Raw genomic sequence first — 14,531 nt, forward strand, 5'->3', positions numbered from 1 at the left:
TACCAGATAGGTTTGTGGGTTTTATTTGGCCTGGGGGCTGCCAGTTTGCAACCCTTGCAGTTGGATGATCTCCCTTCTGGGTATGAAAGATGAATGGTGAACAGTTATGCAGGATACAAGCTGAACCAAGGACAGAACACATCCTTTCACATGCATCATTTCATTTAGTGTTCTTTTCCACTTAAGTCATTCAGGACTCTCTTGGTTCTATTCATGCTGTACTATTTGCACGGTGGCCTGCTGCATGTTTGACTATAAAGGAGGTCAGATCCCAGTTTTACAGGAAGATGCTGATGTATACCTGTTCCCTTTTCACTGTGAGCCTGTAGCCATAGGAACTGTGATACAGCAATCAACACCACCTCCGCGATCAAATCCTCGGGGAACATAGTTCATTTTAATGAAGTTGACCTGATCACAGAGGAATCTGGTGAACTTTCTGGGCTTCTCAGCATTGTGCCTCCTCCTGACTTTAAGCTGGCCCTGGAGAGGAAGAAAGTGGAGCTGTGTCAGGTATGGGCGTCTTCCTGGGAGCTGGAACTTGGGCCAGGCAGAGAAAGCCTGTGGGGAAAGATCCTTCCAGGCCTGCTTCTGAGGAGAAAGCAGAAGAGCCTTGTATAGCAGGTCCTGTGGTGTCTGAGGCATTGCTAGTTCTGTGAGTGTATGAATGGAGCCTAGAGCATAGAAGGATTCTAGCATCACTGAGGACGTTGGCTAAAATATCTTTAAGGACTCTTCCAGCCCTGGAATCACAGGAACGAGGGATTCAATTCTATGATATCTGCTTTGGTTTGTGAAGATGGAAAGGAACAGAACAGCTGAGTAATTTTTTTTTTTAACCTGGCTAACTCACTTCCCTTTCTGTATGCCTGCCATTTCCCACATCATATGTCCTTCACTCTGTTCTGCAAAAGCCCAGGGACCTTTCCCACCTTTCACTGCCTGAGGTGAACTCTGGGGAACCCTAAGCCCACCAAACCCCTGCCTCTTCCATTTCCTCTGCTTCACGGGCCAAGTTTTCTGTCTCAGTTTCCCTGCATGACAGGACAGTTTCCCTAGGAAGGGAGCCAGCCCCAACCGCTTGGCAGCCCATACTTCCCTGGCCAATGCTGATTCTTGAGGTCAAGACAGTCTTCCTGTGCTCAGAATATCAGGCTGGGCCTTGTTGTAGAAGAAACTGACTACTTAGTATCCCCATTCTGAATATAGCCACCCCAGGGAAACTCTCACAGCCTCTCACATAATAAATATATGGATCTTAACCCCTAATCAAGATGCTTTGGACACTGTCCAGTGGGTGATGGCCACTATCTTTCCAGGAGTGGCTCAGTGGCAAGATCAAGTTCCTAATCCAAGTCTCCAGTTCCACTCCTTTTCCCTTTCTCATTAAGAGAGAGACTGAAGACAGAAACTCCTAAAAAAGATGTGACACTTTTCTGTCAGTCACTTAAGGCACAGTGGAGGGTTGAATCCTTCTCCATCCTTTCCTAATATGCAATTTTGAGTCTTACCTTATCATTAAAATTTTTTAAATTATTATTGGAAATGTAATATACATGATAAAAAATTCAAACTAATGGAGTATACAGTGTAAAATAAGTGTACCCCTCACCTTGACTTCTGATACACCAGTCCTCCTCTCTAGAGGCAGCCGCTGTTCGGAGTTTGTTTATCTTTCCAAAATACTCTGAACATATAAGCATGTGTATCTAGTGTTCTCCTTTTTGTGAAATACACATATTGGCATACTCCATGTTTACTGGCATTATGTTCTTTCTATCTGATACATCTCAGAGCTTGTTCCGTGTTTGTACATACAGATATGTCTCATCCTACAATAGCAGCCATAGAGTATTCTATTATGGATATACTATAATTTGTATAAGGCCCTACTGGTGGGACAGTTAAGTTTTATATATATGTATATATTTATCATAAACTATGTCTCAGTGAATATCTCTGTATATTGGAATACTTGAATGAGTAAATATGACAGATGCATTCTTTTTTAAAATTTTACTTCTTTATTTATGGCTGCACTGGGTCTTGGCTGCTGTGCACGAGCTTCCTCTGGTTGCAGTCGAGCAGAGGCTGCTTGTCGTCGTCATGCGCAGGCTTCTCACTGTGCATGTTTCAGTCGTTGTGGCACAGGGGCTCAGTCGCCCCTTGGCATGCGGGATCTTTCCAGACCAGGAATCAAACCCCTGTCCCCTGCATTGGCAGGTGGATTCTTAACCACTAGACCACCAGAGGAGAAGCCCTGATAGATACATTCTTAAAAGCAGAATTTCTGAAAGTAAATGTTTAACTTGATAGATATTTTCACTTTGTCCTGCAGGGAGCGTAAGTCAGTCAGTTTACACTCCTATCAACACTGGGCAGGCCTGTTTCCCACACGGTCACCAACAGAATATTTCCAGACTTTTGATCTTGGTGTGGCTTTACTAGTTTATTTATCAAAATAATACATGTATACTATTGTCAGGCCCTGAGATGGCAAGAATAATAATTCTACAAGAATGTAGAAATATATCAGATGGGTCCCAAACTTTGCCCTCATAATCTAGACATACAAATGACAATATTATCTGGAAAATCCAACAATGGTACAAGATACAAAGGTAGCCCAAAGAAGGGGGAATTAATTTTGGGGAAAGTGGGGCTTGTTCACAGCTGGGAAATACTTTGTGAAGAACCTGATATCTGAGATGAGTTTTGAAGAATTAATTTAATTAATAAATTTGTGTGAACCACCCACGTTGTGCCAGGCACTCTTCAGAGTCCTTAGAACACGCTAGTGACCAAAAGATTCCTACGCTCGTGAAGTTTATGTTCTAGTGAGGGGGTAGTCAATAAACAGTAGACTTAATGAATAAGTAAATTATGTAGTATGTTACAAGGTGATAGGCACTATAGAAAAATAAAAAGCAGAACTTTCCCGGTGGTCCAGAGGTTAAGAATCCACCTTCCAATGTAGGGGATGTGTGTTTGATCCCTGGTGGGGGAACTAAGAGCCCACATGCCGTGAAATAACTAAACCTGTGTGCCACAACTACAGGGTCTCTGTGCTGCGATGAAGACCCCGTGCAGCCAAAAGAGGAAAGTAAAAGCAAAGTAGGATAAGGGGATCAGGAGTGTTCGTGGCAGAGGGGATGTGAATACTAATTTTAAGTAGGGTAGTTGGGTAGGCCTTGTAGAGAAGGTGACTTTTAAGCAAAGACTTGAAGGAAGTGAGCAAGTTAGCCAAGCAGATATCTAAGGAAAACTTTGCAGGCAGTGAGAACAACCAGAACAAAGGCTCTAGGGTGAGCATACACATGACATAATTGAAAAGTAGCAAGGAGGTCGGTGGACTGAGGGAGGGGAAGGGCAGTGGGAAATGAGGTCAGAAAGATGATGGGGGGCCTGGAGCTTGGAGGGCCTTATAGGCCATCGAGACAACCTTGGCTTTTCTCTTTCTCTCTGGATCCTCATACCACTGTTCCTTCTACCTGGACTCCTCATCCCCCAGAACTTCACACAGAAAATTTATTCACATCCACATCCTTAAGGCATCAGCTCAAATGTCACCTCCACGAAAAAAAAAGGTCTTTTTTCCTCTATCCGCTTTATGTATTTATTTAATATTTATCTATTTGGCTACACAAGGTCTTAGTTGTGGTACACACGATCTTTGATCTTTGTTGCGGCATGCCGACTCTTCATTGGGCATGTGGGATTTAGTTCCCTGACCAGGGATTGAACCCCAGTCCCCTGCATTGTGAGCACACAGTCTTAGCCACTGGGCCACCAGGGAAGTCCTTGACTTCCTTATTTAAAGTGACCTGGTGACTCAGTGGTAAAGAATCCAGTAGGAGACACGGGTTCAATCCCTGGGTCAGAAAGATCCCTTGGAGAAGGAAATGACAACCCGCTCCAGTATTCTTGCCTGGGAAATCCCATAGACAGAGAAGCTTGGCGGGCTACAGTCCATGGGGTCGCAAAAGAGATGGACACAACTTAGCAACTAAACAACAACAACAAATCATGTTTCCTGGGAAAAATACCAAAAAACAAAACAAAAATAAAGTGACCTGTCTCTTATTCCTTTATCATCCTATTCATTTCCTTTACATCCATTTCAATTTTTTTGGTCTGTCATTCTCACTACAGTGGAAGCTTTATGAGGTCTAACTCATAACTAACTATATCTAACTCATTTGCCATTATAACCCCAGCATCCAAATACAGTGTTGCTCTGTAAATATTTGCTGAATGAATATGGGTGGAAAAGGAGGGAAGGATGATTGAGGAAACCCTGAGGAGATGAGAGGAGATCTGGAGCACAGTGCAGGCACTGGTCTTGGGTGGACAAGGGACACATCTTCCTCTGTGAGCTGAGGCAAGGAGGAAAGCATAGATTGGTATGCAGGGTATGTAGGGTAGGTGGCAACGGTAGATGATAAAAGATTTCACAAGTGATGGCCATTCAAATGGCACAAAGTGAACAGCAACTAAAGAGCCTCTTGATGAAGATGAAAAAGGAGAGTAAAAAAACTGGCTTAAAACTCAACATTTAAAAAATGAAGATCATGGCATCCAGTCCCAATACTGCATGCCACATACATGGGGAAAAAGTGGAAACAGTGACAGACTTCATTTTCTTGGGCTCCAAAATCACTGCAGACGGTGACTGCAGCCATGAAATTAAAACACACTTGCTCCTTGAAAGAAAAGCTATGACAAACCTAGACAGCGTTTTAAAAAACAGAGACATCACTTTGCCGACAAAGGTCCATATAGTCAAAGCTATAGTTTTTCCAGTAGTCATGTATGGATCTCCTCAAGAAAATTAGGAATACCAAGGGAATATTTCATGCAAAGATGGGCACAATAAAGGACAGAAACAGTATGGACCTAACAAAAGCAGAAGATATTAAGGAGAGGTGGCACGAATACACAGAAGAATTATACAAAAAAAAAAAAAAAGATTGTAATGACCCAGATAACCATAATGGTATGATCACTCACCTAGAGCCAGATATCCTGGAGTGTGAAGTCAGATGGGCCTTAGGAAGCATCACTATGAACAAAGCTAGTGGAGGTGATGGAATTCTGGTTGAGCTATTTCAAATCCTAAAAGATGATGCTGTGAAAGTGCTGCACTCAATATGCCAGCAAATTTGGAAGACTCAGCAGTGGCCCCAGGACTGGGAAATGTCAGTTTTCACGCCAATCCCAAAGAAAGGCACTGCCAAAGAATGTTCAAACTATGGCACAGTTGCACTCATCTCACATGCTAGCAAGGTGCTCAAAATTCTCCAAGCTAGGCTTCAACAGTATGTGAGCTGAGAACTTCCAGATGTTCAAGCTGGTTTTAGAAAAGGCAGAGGAACCAGGAATCAAATTGCCAACATCTGTTGGATCATAGAAAAGGCAAGATTATTCAAGAAAAACATCTACTGCTTCATTGACTATGCTAAAGCTTTGACTGTGTGGATCACAACAAACTGGAAAATTCTGAAAGAGATGCGAATACCAGACCACCTTACCTGCCTCCTGAGAAACCTGTATGCAGGTCAATAAAAAACAGTTAGAACCAGACATGTAACAACCAACTGGTTTAAAATTGGGGAAGGAGTACATCAAGGCTGTATATTGTCACTTTGCTTATTTAACTTATATGGGGAATATATCATGTGAAATGCTGAGCTGGATGAAGCACAAGTTGGAATCAAAATTGCCAGGAGAAATATCAATAACCTCGGATATGGAGATGACACCACCCTTATGGCATAAAGCAAAGAGGAACTAAAGAGCCTCTTGATGAAAGTGAAAGAAGAGAGTGAAAAAGCTGACTTAAAACTCAACATTCAAAAAATGAAGATCAAAGCATCCAGTCCCATCACTTCATGGCAAATAGATGGGGAATCAATGGAAGCAGTGACAGCCTTTATTTTCTTGGGCTCCAAAATCACTGCAGATGGTGAGTGCAGCCATGAAATTAAAAGACACTTGTTCCTTGGAAGAAAAGCTATCATAAACCTAGACAGCATATTAAAAAGCAGAGACATTACTTTCCCAACAAAGGTCTGTATAGTCAAAGCTATAGTTTTTTCAGTAGTCATGTATGGATGTTAGAGTTGGACCATAAAGAAGGCTGAGCATTGAAGAATTGATGTCTTTGAACTGTGATGATGGGGAAGACTCTTGAGAGTCCCTTGGACTGCAAGGAGATCAAACCAGTCAATCCTAAAGGAAATCAGTCCTGAATATTCATTGGAAGGACTGATGCTGAAGCTGAAGCTCCAATACTTTGGCCACCTGATGCAAAGAGCTGACTCATTAGAAAAGACCCTGATGCTAGGAAAGATAGCAGGCAGGAGAAGAAGGGGATGAAGGAGGATGAGATGGTTGGATGGCATCACCGACTCAAGGGACATTAGTTTGAGCAAGCTCCAGGAGATAGTGAAGGACATGAAAGCATGGCATGCTGCAGTCTATGGGGTCACAAAGAGTCGGACATGACCTAGCAACTGAAGAGCAACAAAGTGATGGCCTCTCTGGTGAGATCATCTGCTGACAGTTCAGATAGACTGAACTGAGAAGTTGGGGAAAGGATTTGAGGAGAGTGGCAGAGATTTAGAACAGTTGCTGAGGGGAAGGGAAGAAGGAACTCTCCAACATTTTGAGACTCCCATGTGCCAGGTACTGTGCTGAGTGTTGAGGCTATAGAGACGAGGAGAGTGTGACACATTCTCTGCTTTTCAGGAATTCACATTCCAAAGGAGACAGATTTCTTCACAAAAAGGTAAAATGCAGGGTGCTCTGTACTGTAATATAAGGAGTGTTGCAGAAGCATGATGTGGGTGGAGGCTCAGTTCTGAGAGTGGAGGAAAAACATCACAGAGACTGTGGCCTTTGAGGTTAGTCTTGAAGACAAAGTATGTATATGGTAGAAGTAAGTAACTGAGTTCCATGAGGAGTATAATGCTAGCCCAAAATATGGTGGTGTGGAATAGCTAGAATCGCAAGATATTTATGTGGCTGGAGTGAAAAATGGAAAGATGATGCTGTGTGGTTGAGACTAAGTTGTGAAGGATGTCCCAGGAGCTGGAACTTTCTCCTGGAGCCAGTAGAGGTCATTTTTATTTTTATTTATTTTATTTAGTTTTCTTAAATGTTGTTTATTTTTTTGGCTGAGCCGTATAGGCGTGTGGGATCTTAGTTCCCCAACCAGGGATCAAACCCATGCCCCCTGCATTGGAAGGGTGGAGTCCTAACCACTGGACCACCAGGGAAGTCCAGCAGAGGTCTTAAGGAGGGCAGCAGAAGCTTGTGATTACTATTTTAGAAAGCTAATTGAGTAGGTGACATGCATGATAGATTGACAGGAGGAGAAACTGGAGGCAGTGAAAAGGGTTAGGAGATAGCTGCATTGGTCCTGATGAGAGAGAATGAGAATCTGAAATAATCAAAGGCAGTAGGCATGAAGAGGAGGGGAAGGGTACCAGAGATAATTTTGATGATGGATGGAATGTGTGGGATAAGGGAAGAGGGTGGAGTCAAGGCTGACTCAGAGGTTTCTTACTTGGGAGATTGGGTGGATGGTGATCCTGTCACCTGAGATGAAGATGCAGTAAAAGGAGTATATATTAAGGTAAAGTAGTAAGTGCAATCTAAAAAAAAATTATAGGAGTATAGTTGATTTATAATGTTGCATTAGTTTCAGGTGTACAGCAAAGTGAATCTAATACAAATACATACATCCACTTTTTTTTAGATTCTTTTTCCATATTGGCCATTACAGGGTATTGTTCCCTGTGCTGTATTGTCCCCTGGTCCTTATTAGTTATCTATTTTTTATATAGTTATGTGTATATGTCAGTCCCAATCTCCCAATTTATCTTTCCCCCTGTCCCCCCTGGTTACCATAGGCTTGTTTTCTACATCTGTGACTCTATTACTGTTTTGTAAATAAGTTCATTTGTACCATTTTCTTAGATTCCACATAGAAACAATATCACATAATATTTGTCCTCTGTCTGGAAAACCTAACTTTAAATTCATATATTTATTTAGATGGAGCTAAGGTTCTGCTCAGCATCACTGAACATGAAGTACCTGTCCAGAATATCTCCTGGAACTCTGTCATGTTCATTCTGAAAGTTATTGCTGGGTTTTTTTATTTTTTATTTTTGGTAATTCTGGGGAGGTACAGGCTACTGGAGGTACTAACTCCATCCTTTTCACCGATGTCTCTCCATGAGTTCAGTTTTTGGACATACTAAGTTAAGTCCCTGTACCACACCAAGTGTAAACAAGTATATAAATTCTTTAGGCTAAAGATCTGTTTGGTATATTCACTATTGGATCCCCAGCACTTAGAACAGTCCATAGCACACAGTGGGCACCCAACAAATGTATGTTGAATGAATGGAGCTTCATAGTAAAAATATTAAAATAGGAACATTAAACTTAACTTCAGCATATGGCTTAGAGGTAGGGATGTTTGACTCATCAGTGTATAGATGATAACTGAAGCCACAGATGAAGTTGTTTTCAAATTACATTAGTAACAAAATCCTTTTAGGACAAAGCAAAATTACTATTGCCACCTACCTCCCTAAAGTAGTTATACTGGCCCTGTGTCCCCTCCTAGACAATTTACTGTCTTTCTCTCTTTTTCACCAAATAAGAAACAAGCACATGAAAACTGTCAACCCCATTAGTCATTCAGTTCCAGTTTCAGTTCAGTCGCTCAGTCGTGTCCGACTCTTTGTGACCCCATGAACCACAGCACACCAGGCCTCCCTGTCCATCACCAACTCCCAGAGTCCACCCAAGCCCATGTCCATTGAGTCGGTGATGCCATCCAACCATCTCATCCTCTGTCATCCCCTTCTCCTCCTGCCCTCAATCTTTCCCAGCATCAGAGTCTTTTCAAATGAGTCAGCTCTTCATTATCAGGTGGCCAAAGTATTGGAGATTCAGCTTCAACATCAGTCCTTCCAATGAATACCCAGGACTGATCTCCTTTAGGATGGACTGGTTGGATCGCCTTGCAGTCCAAGGGACTCTCAAGAGTCTTCTCCAGCACCACAGTTCAAAAGCATCAATTCTTCGGTGCTCAGCTTTCTTCACAGTCCAACTCTCACATCTATACATGACCACTGAAAAAACCATAGCCTTGACTTGATGGACCTTTGTTGACAAAATAATGTCTCTGCTTTTTAATATTAGGGAAATGCAAATAAAAACCACAGTGAAATGTACTAGGATAGCTGTTATAAAAAAGATAATAACAAGTGTTGGTAAGAATGTGGAGAAATTGGAACCTTTGCGCATTGCAGTTGGGAATGTAAAATGGTGCAGCTGCTGTGGGAAACAGTTTGGCAGTTTCTCCAAGAGTTAAATTGGGTTACCATATGACCAAGCCAATTCCTCTCCCAGTCATAGAAAGATTTAAAAACAAGGACTCAGACGCTTGTACACCAAAATGTTCCTAACAGAATTATTCATAACAGCCAAAATGTGGGGAAAAAACTGTCCATCAACATATGAATGAACAAAATGTGGTGTGTTTATGCAATGGAATATTATTCAGCCTTAAAAAGGAAAGCAATTCTGTCACATGCTATGAATGGATGAACCTTGAAGACGTGATGCTAAGTGAAATAAGCCAGGCACAAAAAGACAAATAGTATGATTCCACTTATATGAAATATCTTAGAATAGGCAAATGCATAAAGATAGGGAGTAGACAAGAGGTTATTAGTGTCTGGGTCAAGGGAGATATGATTGCTTAATGGTTACAGAATTTCTGTTTGGGGTGATAAAAAAATTTTTGGAAGTAAATTGTGATGGTTGCACAACACTGTGAATATAACTAATTCCACTGAATTGCACACTTCAAAACTGTTAAAATGGCAAATTTTATGTTGTATATATTTTATCACACACACACATACACACCCTAAGGGAGAAAAAGAATCAGGCAGATTCTTCTTTATGAAAACTTACAATCTAGTGAGAGAATTTGGACATTTTAAGGAAAAAAAGAAAGATTGCAGTGATAGAATCAGAATAGTGATGGCCTTTGGACAGAGAAGACAGGGAGTAACTGGAAGGGGAATGAGGGAAGTTCCCAGAGTACTGGAAGCATTTCATATCTAGATTGAGGTATTTTTAGTGGGCATTACCTTTCATAAATTACAATGTATGAAATTTTATACTTAAGGTCTGTGCATTTCACAATATATAAATTTTACCTCAAGGAGAAACATATCACCTGCTATTAATCTCTTTTTTTAATTAATTAATTTTTAAATTGAAGGATAATTGGTTTACAGATTTTTTTGTTTTCTGTCAAACCTCAACATGAATCAGCTATAGATCTCTCTCTCTCTCTCTCTCTCTCTCTCTGTATATATATATATATATATATATATATTCCACCCCACCTTGAACCTGCTTCCCATTTCCCTCCCATCCCACCCCTCTAAGTTGATACAGAGCCCCTGTTTGAGTTTCCTGAGACTTATGGCAAATTCCGATTGGCTATCTATTTTACATATGGTAATGTAAATTTCCATGTTACTCTCTCCATACATCTCACCCTCTTCTCCCCTCTCCCCATGTCCATAAGTCTTTTCTCTATGTCTGTTTGTCCATTGCTGCCCTGCAAATAAATTCTTTGGTACCCTCTTTCTACCTCTTTCTAGATTGTATATATCTATTAGTATGTGATATTTGTCTTTCTCTTTCTGACTACTTCACTCTGTATAATAGGCTCTAGGTTCATCCACTTCATTAGAACTGACTGAAATGTGTTCCTTTTTATGGCTGAGTAATATTCCATTGTGTATATGTACCACAACTTCTTTATCCATTCATCTGTCAATGGACATCTAGGTTACTTCCATGTTCTAACTATTGTAAATATTGCTTCAATAAACAATGAGATACATGTGTCTTTTTCAATTTTGGTTTCCTCAGGGTATATGCCTAGGAGTGGGATTGCTGGGTCATATGGTGGTTTTATTCCTAGTTTTTTAAGGAATTTCCATACCATCTTCCATAGTGGCTGCATCAATTTACATTCCCCCCAACAGTGCAAGAGGGTTCCCTTTTCTCTACACCCTTTCCAGCATTTATTGTTTGTAGACTTTTTGATGATGGCCATTCTGACCAGTGTGAGGTGATATCTCATTGTGGTTTCGATGTGCATTTTGCTAATAATGAACAATGTTGACTGTCTTTTCATGTTAGCCACTTGTATGTCTTCTTTGGAGAAATGCCTGGTATTCTTAGGTATTTTCCCCACTTTTTGATTGGGTTGTTTGTTTTTCTGGTATTGAGTTGTATGAGCTGCTTGTATATTTTGGAAATTAATCCTTTGTCAGTTGTTTCATTTGCTATTAGTTTCTCCCATCCTTAGGGTTGTCTTTTCACCTTGCTTTTAGTTTCCTTTGCTGTGCAAAAGCTTTTAAGTTTAATTGGGTCCCACTTGTTAACTTTTGTTTTTATTTCCATTACTCTAGGAGATGGGTCATAGACGATCTTGCTTTATATGTCATCAAGTGTTCTGCCTATGTTTTCCTCTAAGAGTTTTATAGTTTCTGGTCTTACATTTAGGTCTTTAATCCATTTTGAGTTTATCTTTGTATGTGGTATTAGGAAGTGTTCTAATTTCATTCTTTTACATGTAGCTGTCCAGTTTTCCCAGCACTGCTTATTGAAGAGGCTGTCTTTGCCCCATTGTATAGTCTTGCCTCCTTTGTCAAAAATAAGGTACCCATAGGTGCATGGGTTTATTTCTGGGCTTTCTATCTTGTTCCATTGGTCTAGATTTCTGTTTTTGTGCCAGTACCATACTGTCTTGATGACTGTAGCTTTGTAGTATAATCTGAAGTCAGGATGGTTGATTCCTCCAGCTCTATTCTTCTTTCTCAAGACTGCTTTGACTATTTGGGGTATTTTGTGTTTCCACATGGACCACAGCCTTGTCTAACTCAATGAAACTATGAGCCATGCCATTTAGGGCCACCCAAGATGGTCGGGTCATGGTGAAGAGTTCTGACAAAACGTTGTCCACTGGAGAAGGGAATGGCAAACCACTTCAATATTCTTGAGAACCCCATGAATAGTATGAAAAGGCAAAAAGATAGGACAGGGAAGCCTGGCATACTGCAGTCCATGGGGTTGCAAAAAGTCAGACACAACCGAGTGACTGAACTGACTGACTGACTGTGTTTCCATATGAATTGTGAATTTTTTTTGTTCTAGTTCTCTGAAAAATGCCATTGGTAATTTGATAGGGATCACATTGAACCTGTAAACTGCATTGGTAGTATAGTCATTTTCACAATATTGATTCTTCCTACCCAGGAATATGGACTATCTCTCCATCTGTTTATGTCATCTTTGATTTCTTTCATCAGTGTCTTATAATTTTCTGTATACAGTTCTTTTGTCCCCTTAAGTTTATTCCTAGGTATTTTATTGTTTTTGTTGCACTGGTGAATGGAATTGATTCCTCAGTTTCACTTTATGATTTTTCATTGTTAGAATATAGGAATGCAAGTGATTTCTGTGTATTGATTTTGTATCCTGAGACTTTGCTAAATTCACTGATTAGCTCTAGTAATTTTCTGATAGTATCTTTAGGGTTTTCTGTATATAGTATCATGTCATCTGCAAACAGTGAGAGCTTTACTTCTTCTTTTCTGATCTGTATTCTTTTTATTTCTTTTTCTTCTCTGATTGCTATAGCTAGGACTTCCAAAACTATGTTGAATAATAGTGGTGAAAGTGGACACCATTGTCTTGTTCCTAATCTTAGGGAGAATGCTTTCAGTTTTTCACCATTGAGAATAATGTTTGCTGTGGGCTTATCATATATGGCCTATACTATGTTGAGGTAGTTTCCTTCTATGCCCATTTTTTGAAGAATTTTAATCATAAATGTCTGGGGAGGCCTTACAAATAGCTGTGAAAAGAAGAGAAGCGAAAAGCAAAGGAGAAAAGGAAAGATATAAGCATCTGAATGCAGAGTTCCAAAGAATAGCAAGGAGAGATAAGAAAGCCTTCCTCAGTGATCAATGCAAAGAAATAGAGGAAAACAACAGAATGGGAAAGATTAGAGATCTCTTCATGGAGAAGGCGATGGCATCCCACTCCAGTACTCTTGCCTAGAAAATCCCATGGACGGAGGAGCCTGGTAGGCTGCAGTCCATGGGGTCACGAAGAGTCGGACACGACTGAGCGACTTCACTTTCACTTTTCACTTTCATGCATTGGAGAAGGAAATGGCAACCCACTCCAGTGTTCTTGCCTGGAGAATCCCAGGGACAGGGGAGCCTGGTGGGCTGCCGTCTATGGGGTCGCACAGAGTCAGACATGACTGAAGCGACTTAGCAGCAGCAGCAGCAGAGATCGCTTCAAGAAAATTAGAGATACCAAGGGAACATTACATGCAAAGATGGGCTCGATAAAGGACAGAAATGGTATGGACCTAACAGAAACAGAAGATATTAAGAAGAGGTGGCAAGAATACACAGAGGAACTGTATAAAAAAGATTATCATGACCCAGATAATCACGACAGTGTGATCACTCACCTAGAGCCAGACATCCTGGAATGTGAAGTCAAGTGGGCCTTAGAAAGCATCACTATGAACAAAGCTAGTGGAGGTGATGGAATTCCAGTTGAGCTATTTCAAGTCCTGAAAGATGATGCTGTGAAAGTGCTGCACTCAATATGCCAGCAAATTTGGAAAACTCAGCAGTGGCCACAGGACTGGAAAAGGTCAGTTTTCATTCCAATCCCAAAGAAAGGCAATGCTAAAGAATGCTCAAACTACCACACAATTGTATTCATCTCACACGCTAGTAAAGTAATGCTCAAAATTCTCCAAGCCAGGCTCATCAGCAGTACATGAACCATGAACTTCCAGATGTTCAAGCTGGTTTTAGAAAAGGCAGAGGAACCAGAGATCAAATTGCCAACATCCGCTGGATCATGGAAAAAGCAAGCAAGTTCCAGAAAAACATCTATTTCTGCTTTATTGACTATGTCAAAGCTTTTGACTGTGTGGATCACAATAAACTGTGGAAAATTCTGAAAGAGATGGGAATACCAGACCACTTGACCTGCCTCTTGGGAAATCTATATGCAAGTCAGGAAGCAACAGTTAGAACTGGACATGGAACAACAGACTGGTTCCAAATAGGAAAAGGAGTATGTCAAGGCTGTATATTGTCACCCTGCTTATTTAACTTATATGCAGAGTACATCATGAGAAACGCTGGGCTGGAAGAAGCACAAGCTGGAATCAAGACTGCCAGGAGATATATCAATAACCTCAAATATGCAGATGACACCACCCTTATGGCAGAAAGTGAAGAGGAACTAAAAAGGCTCTTGATCAAAGTGAAAGAGGAGAGTTAAAAAGTTGGCTTAAAGCTCAACATTCAGAAAACGAAGATCATGGCATCTGGTCCCATCACTTCATAGGAAATAGATGGGGAAACAGTGGAAACAGTGTCAGA

At 40.8% G+C, this 14,531-nt stretch overlaps 1 long non-coding RNA gene across 1 annotated transcript in view; it reads right to left on the minus strand.

Annotated features, from left to right (window-relative positions):
- LOC123465344 overlaps positions 1-14,531 on the minus strand; it is a 24,512-nt gene continuing 9,981 nt past the window's right edge. The window contains exon 2 of the long non-coding RNA XR_006640567.1: positions 1-483. This is a non-coding gene — a long non-coding RNA (uncharacterized LOC123465344). The remainder of the gene's footprint in view (positions 484-14,531) is intronic.

The sequence above is a fragment of the Bubalus bubalis genome, chromosome 24 (genome assembly GCF_019923935.1).
Source record: "Bubalus bubalis isolate 160015118507 breed Murrah chromosome 24, NDDB_SH_1, whole genome shotgun sequence".
Taxonomy (NCBI): domain Eukaryota; kingdom Metazoa; phylum Chordata; class Mammalia; order Artiodactyla; family Bovidae; genus Bubalus; species Bubalus bubalis.